The following is a 7,436-nucleotide window of genomic DNA, read 5'->3' on the forward strand; positions in this document are numbered from 1 at the left end:
ACTATTATGGGTTCAATCAGGGATACGTGCCTGTCACTTTGACCAGACAGGGAGAAGGCATAGCATTATCTTTGATATTACATCTGGACCACTTGGAATCAGGGAGAGGCAGACTCCCAGAGGGAAAAAAATGTCTGAGCAGACCAAAGCCAAAGATGTCCATTGTAGGATCAAAATGAGCATGCTGTTAATATTTTGTGATCTTTTTTTCTTTCTTCCCAAATCCTAATATTACATAAACATTTCTCTGTTTTTTTGTTTTTTTAGGTTGTCAGGGTGGAAAATCTTCTATCCTCTTACGTTTAGTACATGCAGGCCTGTGAATTAAACTAACAAAAGACTAATTAGCAGAAGAAAAGGCACCTACTTTTTATTAACATTTACATGCATAGGAGTTCACAGAAAAGAAAAATGAACCTCAAAGAAGTAGTTAAACTCTGGGTCTTATATACGCTTTTGGAAAAAACAGGGTGGGCTTCAAGGGAAGATAAGTTGTGAGGAAGTCACTAGAAAATATATGGGGGAAATCAATGGAAGATGGGGTTATTTTGTTAATAGTAAGGTCTGTTCATACAAACTCAGCTCAGTGTTGATCCTCTGTCTTCAGTGATAAGACTCACTCTTCTCTTTCTGGTTCAGCAAGGAGAGACCTTCACCAAGGGAAATTTATGCACCGCGTTTAGGTAGTTAAGGAGAGGGCAGAAAACTCTTCCTATATCTGTTGATTCTCAATTACCTTTGGCTCAAAAGAGTCCTTATACCAAAGTGACATATTTTGGGATGGTACTTCTGATTCCCTCCAAGGTATAATTTACCGATCGGTAAATTCACCATTTTTGATACTTTATGAGTTTTGACAAATGCATATGGTAGTAATCACCATCACAATCAACATATAGAAAGTTTCATTTCCCTCCCCCAAATTCTACCTGCCAATTGTAAGCAACCTCTGGCCCTACCTCTCAGGGGGATTTTGAACAGAGCATTTTCAACTTGAAAGAACCAAATCCCTAAAGTGCACAGATACTGTTTCCTAAATCACCAGAAATATTCTTAGAAAGAGTCACTAAAACTGAGATTAGAAGCGTAAATATAGAGCAAGTACTAGAAACAAGTACAAAACCCTAATCTGTCTACGTGCAGGCCTGGTTCTGTTTGGTGATATGAAGTGGTCCCATGCCCACGCTTTACGGCTCAGTGGGTGGGCACCCTGACTAGAGCACCTCCCACCCCTGGGGCCACCTGAGGAGCCTCCAGTGCTGGGATTGAGGCCCCTCCAGCGTCATCACACCCAGTAAAGAGAGAGACCTTTCCCTCAAAGGAAGGAACACTGAGCAGAGGAAAATCACCGCTCCCATTACAGTGTTCACGTAAACAAATGTAATGTAAGTAAACTCTAGTGAACTTGAACAAATCCCTTTAGATCTCTGGGCCAGATTTTATCACTGGTAAAAGAATGATCAAAAGTCTACATTCACTTTCAGGAGTATGTACCTAACACTCATCAATCTTTAAATCTGACTACCTTTGTGAGGGCAGCTTCAGAGAAACCTATATGCCTATGACTTTTTTTTTTTTTTTTTGGATGGAACATTTTCCTAAATGCGTTCACAACATTCTGCCTTCTAATACAAAGATCGTAGAACACACGGAACTTTCTGGAGGAGTGCCATGAGGAAGGGTAATCACTGCCAGGCTCTGTAACCTGGCAACCCCTCAGGGCTCACCCTAATGCAAAAGGCGACTTGCTTCAGCGCTGAATGGCTCCAAGCATTTCTTATTTCTTTTTTGTCTGCTGAAGATTTGTTTATTTATTTAGGCCATATATAGTTTTATCGTCTTTTGAAAAAGCACCACCTTAAACTTTCCACATATAGTCTACGAAAAACTCTGATGAATAACATTTGTAATGTAATTTTTCTCTATTGTTGCTAGTATTGACCTATAAAATGCTACATGTCTATGTCTTTCTTTTTTTTTTTTTTTTTTTGAGACAGAGTCTCACTCTGTTGCCCGGGCTAGAGTGCCATGGGGTCAGCCTAGCTCACAGCAACCTCAAACTCCTGAGTTCAAACAATCCTCCTGCCTCAGCCTCCCGAGTAGCTGGGACTACAGGCATGCGCCACCATGCCCAGCTAATTTTTTCTATATATTTTTAGTTGTCCAGCTAATTTTCTTTCTATTGTTAGTAGAGACGGGGTCTCGCTCTTGCTCAGGCTGGTCTCGAACTCCTGAGCTCAAACTATCCTCCTGCCTCGGCCTCCCAGAGGGCTAGGATTACAGGCGTGAGCCACTGCGCCCGGCCTACATACCTATGTCTTACTCCAAAATGTCCCACCGCATCCTCACTGATAAATTACAATTAGAGGTACAAAAAATGTTAAGTTCATCAAACCTCCAGCTGTGATAAGGAGGCATCATAAAAGGTGAATTTTATGATAAACATCTGGTGCTCCGACACGGCCCCCTGCTGAGGAGCCCTGGCTCTGGGGCGGATCGTCATGTCCCCTCCAAGAGCAGGCAAGTGGAAGAAGGAGGGTGACCTCGTAACCAGAGGGTTGCAGCCCGGAGCGAGTGGCGCGTCCCTCGGTGCCGGGCGCTGCACAGGGTGCAGGGCGAGGGTGCAGGCAGCCCCGGGAACGCTCCTGCGAAGGAGTGCAACGCCTGCGTCCCCGGGGAGGGCTGGCAGGGATGAAGGAAGAGCCCGGACTTGGACAGCTAGACGGGTCTTTGCCTCAGGCAGACCCAGGACAAGATTCGGGAAGCCCGGTGACCCGACTCCTGGACAGCACGCTGACGGCCATGGTTCCATTACCGGGATCAAAACCCTAGTTCAAAGTTGGGTGCATTTTGTCAAAAAAAAAAAAAAAAAAACGGGTCCCACTTTAAGCAGATCTGGACCTAGGGACTCTGACAATGTCATCAGGGTGCTTTTTTTTTTTTTTTTTTTTTAATGCCTTCTACAGGTCGGGCGGCTTCGTGGAAAAAGTGTCTCCTCACGCGTCCGGGAAGACGGCTGCCATATCCTCAGGTTCACTTTCTCCCAGGCTGGTCACCAGAACAGAATATAAGCCAAATGAAAGCTGGTCAAAGTCCCTTCACCCAAACGAACTCAGAGTGACTAAAGCAGACCTGCTCCACACACGGGGCAGGTGGCTCCTCAAGCCAATAATAAGGAGGGCAATACTCTAAAGTAATAATAAACATGATTCACAATCATTGAAATAATTATTTAAATAATAGTATAATAGAGTTCTTACTAAGCACCAGGCACTGTCCTTTACAAACATTCTCTCATTTCATCGCCACAGCCGATTAGGTAGGTATTAATTAATACTATCCCGTTTTACAGATGACGAAACTGTTCCACCACACGTCTTGCATCTCTAATGCCTGTGGAGCGTCAGATGCCTTGGCTCACTTGCTTGCATTTTGGTGATTAGTCTTGCTGTCTTGTCACATTTTTTATCGAGCATAAAATGCGCTAGTACCTGTTAAGCTGCTTTCATAATGTATCCTGGCCATCGTGCCTCGATTCAGAAGAGACACCCGCCCGCCGGCAGCCGTCTCCCAGGGTGAATCGCTTCTATACAAGACTTACGGGTTAACTTCTGCATTTTGAGGCTAACCTGTTAGCAACCTTGTCTCCAGACTCTACACAATATAAAGAGGCTGGTGCTAAATGTGAGTAAGGCCCTGATCCGTCTCCACAGAGGTGACAGAGAAGGTTGTCTAAACAAAAAGCCGTCCTGCAAGAGGCTGTCACAGAAGTGTGCCACTTAGGAGGGAAAGCAAGCTCCATGCCGTAGACATTGGATGTTTGTTCACTGTGGGTGCTCCACGGAACACATGGGAAAGATTTGTCTAAAAAAAGAATAAAGCAAGTGACATTTGACTTGACCTCGGACAGATGAGGAGTGCTCCAGGCAGGATCAGCGTTTGCAAAGGTACAACAGGATTGAGACCTTGCTATTAACAGTATGAAAACATTTGGGGCTGTAGTCCCAGCTGAGATGAGAGGTGGGATTCCAGCCTGGTCAAAAAAGTGAGACCCCATCTCTATTAAAAAACAACAACAAAAACAACAGCAACAAAACCATCTTTGGATGTTTGATGCGGTTCTCCCACCTTTACCCCTCTACACAAACGTGCTGGGAGAAAGCACTGTGTTTAAAATGCTGTCTTGGGTGGTAGTGTGGACTAGAGAAATGAGTTCCTCAGAAAGTTACTAAAAATGATTAGAATGCTTGTTCTGGGATACCCTGTGCATTCCTCCTTTGTGATATTCATCAAATATTTCTTGATCTCTACTTTCCAGACGTGGTAGGATAGCAGTTCTCTACTCCACTCCCATTGACTTTCAGGGGTGGTCATATGAGTTACTTTGCTCCTCCCAATGTAAAAGGACACGATGAAAACTTTAAGTCAGTGAGCAGAGTCCTCGATCCACCATCAGCGGATGTGTAGCAAGAACTAAACCTTTGAGTTGTAAGCCCCCCACACCCACAGTCCGTTGTCTCATTTAATCCTCACAGAAACCCTATGAAGTAGGTATTATTCCAGTGGTCCAAATAAGCAAGTCGAGGTTTGTGCATAGCTGGGACACCTCTGGGGCTGTGTGCTCCAACACCATAGCCACCAGCCATGTGTGGGTATTGGGCACCTGAAATGTGGCTGGTCCAAATTTAGATGCACTGTAAGTGTAAAATGCACAATTCAAAATCTTTGTGAAAAAAGAATATAAAGTATCTCATTAAGAGTTTACATTGATTACATGATGAAATAATATTTTATATACATTGGGTTAAATAAAATATATTCTTAAAATTAGTTTCACCTGTTTATTTTTTAAAATAGAGCTGCTAAAAAATGTACAATTACATAGGTAGCTTGCATTTGTAAGTTGTGCTGTATGTCTATTGGATAGCCCTGGTTGACAAGTTACAGACTGAGGAAGCAAAGACGACTTCTTCTGAATCTAAATTCAGTGATCTTTCTAGCATTCATTCCTTCTCCCTCAGAGCAAATTTATCTGGTGAAGGTGGTTTGACTGGCTGCTCATCTAAATTTATTTATTCATGGATTCATACAGCAAATATTTATTGCAGTTACTGTATGCGAAGCTCTGTAGGGGGGTGGTGTGATTTTGCTCTGCCCTGAACTCACAGTCCTTCTGAGGACAAAAGTCTTGTGCTTAAAAAGCTGAGAAATGGCCAAGTTTAAAGGTAAATGAGATGCTAAGAGGAATGCTGTTCAGGAAGGGGAAATCTGACCTGACTTGGAATAGTAAAAAAAGCCTATTTGAAAATCTTACCACTGCACTTTAAATGCAATTTCTTCCTTGTGATTTCCAGAATAATCGCAATCTATGTAAACTCAGCAAGTCTGTATGTTAACCCATTTCTACTCTCTACTTGTTGATACTTTAAAAAGAACTCAGTCACCTTACATGCAACTACTTACCACTGGGAAAAAAACACTAAGGAATTTGGCTTCATTTTCTCCCAATCAGGCTTATGGAAATGACAACGTCAATGTCATTATCTCCCAGGTGAAAACAAATGGGCAATTCTAATATTTTATTCTTCAATGATTAATTACTAAAGGGAGAATGAAATATAAATGTGAGCTGATGAACCATCATGATGTTTTCATTCCTAATGATTGAATGCTCATGTCAAACCCTTAGATTTTCATGTCATCTTCTAATTAAATCTTGTGTATTGTGAGACATTTTCTTTATTTTTTATAAAAACATTTTGTTTATCCTTTATAACCTTCTGCCAGTGATTTCCATAGTGTGATCTACAGTCAACCCACATCAGATCACCTGGAGTCACTGTCAATGTTGGGCACAACTCGCCCGCTATCCTAGAATTTCAGAGAGTGTGGCCCGAGAGACTGTATTTTACCAGGTGATTCCTACGTACACCAAAGTTGGAGAAGCACTGCTGCTAGTCTAGGGCATAAAAAACTTGGTCTCTTGAATTCTCCCTGACAAGATCAAAGGGCAGGAGGGGTCAGGCCACCAACAGTCAAGGGGAGTGGAGAGGATTATTCATAACCCTTTGGTGCCAAGAAATCTGGAACTTCTAAAGCTATGGGCTAATGCATCTTGCATTAGTGAGGTGGCATGCAGGAAATCCCTCTACCCATAGTGCCGGGGCACAGGGAGTCTTGGCATCCCTTAAATAAAACAACATTGAGATTTTCAGGTTACCCCAGACTTGTGATTTCTAGCTTTGTTGTCTGAAAGTAAGCAAAATGATTATAGTCTTTTCCTCCTTCAAGGTAGGTAAGTGTATCTGAAATTTCTCCTAATGGCATAAGTGAAATTGTGGTTTGAGAGGAAGTATTGAAGAAATGATTCAGGAAAATGAAACTAGCTAGAGATCCTTCCTTCTTGGAGAGAACAGATCAACCTGTTTGTTAGGTGTCAACAAAGCCTTTTACTTGCTGTGGGCAAAATGCAGTGTTCTTGGATGGGTCAGAGCCCCTTTGGGGACCTGATGTAGTTTGGATTCCCTTGAAATTGGGGCATTGATTGGATCTGGACATTTGTTTTTTAACTTTTTGTTTTGAATTAATTTTAGACTTTTAAGAAGTTATAAAAATAGTACAGTGAATTCCCTTCACCCAGCTTCCCCCAGTGATAACATCTTACATAACCAAGAATTCAAAATCTGTGTAATATTATTAACTACACTGCAGACTGAGCCACTACTATGGTCTGAATGTTTGTGTCCCCCACAAAATCCATACGTTGAAACCTATCTTCAATGCATTGGTATTAATAGGTGGAACATTTAGGAGCTGATTAGGTCATGAGGGTAGAGCCCTCAAAAATGGGATTAGTGCCCTTATAAAAGAGGTCAAAGGGAGCTTGTTCACCCCCTTCCACCATGTGATGACACAGCGAGAAATCGTCATCTGTGAGGAACAGGCCCTCACCAGACACTGAATCTGTTGGCACCTTGAGCTTGGACTCCTCAGAATCTAGAACTGTAAGAATTAAATTTCTGTTGTTTATAAGGTACTTTGTTATGGCAGCCCAAACACACTAAGGCAGCCACTTTGTGTGGTGTCTACACAAGACGGCTCAGGAATAACCGTCTTCTAATACATACTGGATTTGTGCTCAGACACAGGGGGCACACATACCATTGACATGCAAACCCAAACACACCCCAAATCACACACATTGCTGCACCAGGGCCCCTCAAGGAGTCACAATCACAGCTTGAGAGTGGTGCGTAAATCAAAGCTCACAGGGCACTGCGCGGCCCCTGGCAGACCCCCACTCCACAAGCCCTCCAAAGGGCCAGACCGTGTCGGCAGGGATGCCCCGTCCTCGGCCACGCTTACCTGTGGTCCGGTTGTTCCAAAGGAATTCCATCTGCAGTGTCTGCCCTGCTTGCTTGGAGACAGCCAGGGGC

The sequence above is a fragment of the Lemur catta genome, chromosome 16, assembly GCF_020740605.2.
Source record: "Lemur catta isolate mLemCat1 chromosome 16, mLemCat1.pri, whole genome shotgun sequence".
Classification (NCBI taxonomy): Eukaryota; Metazoa; Chordata; class Mammalia; order Primates; family Lemuridae; genus Lemur; species Lemur catta.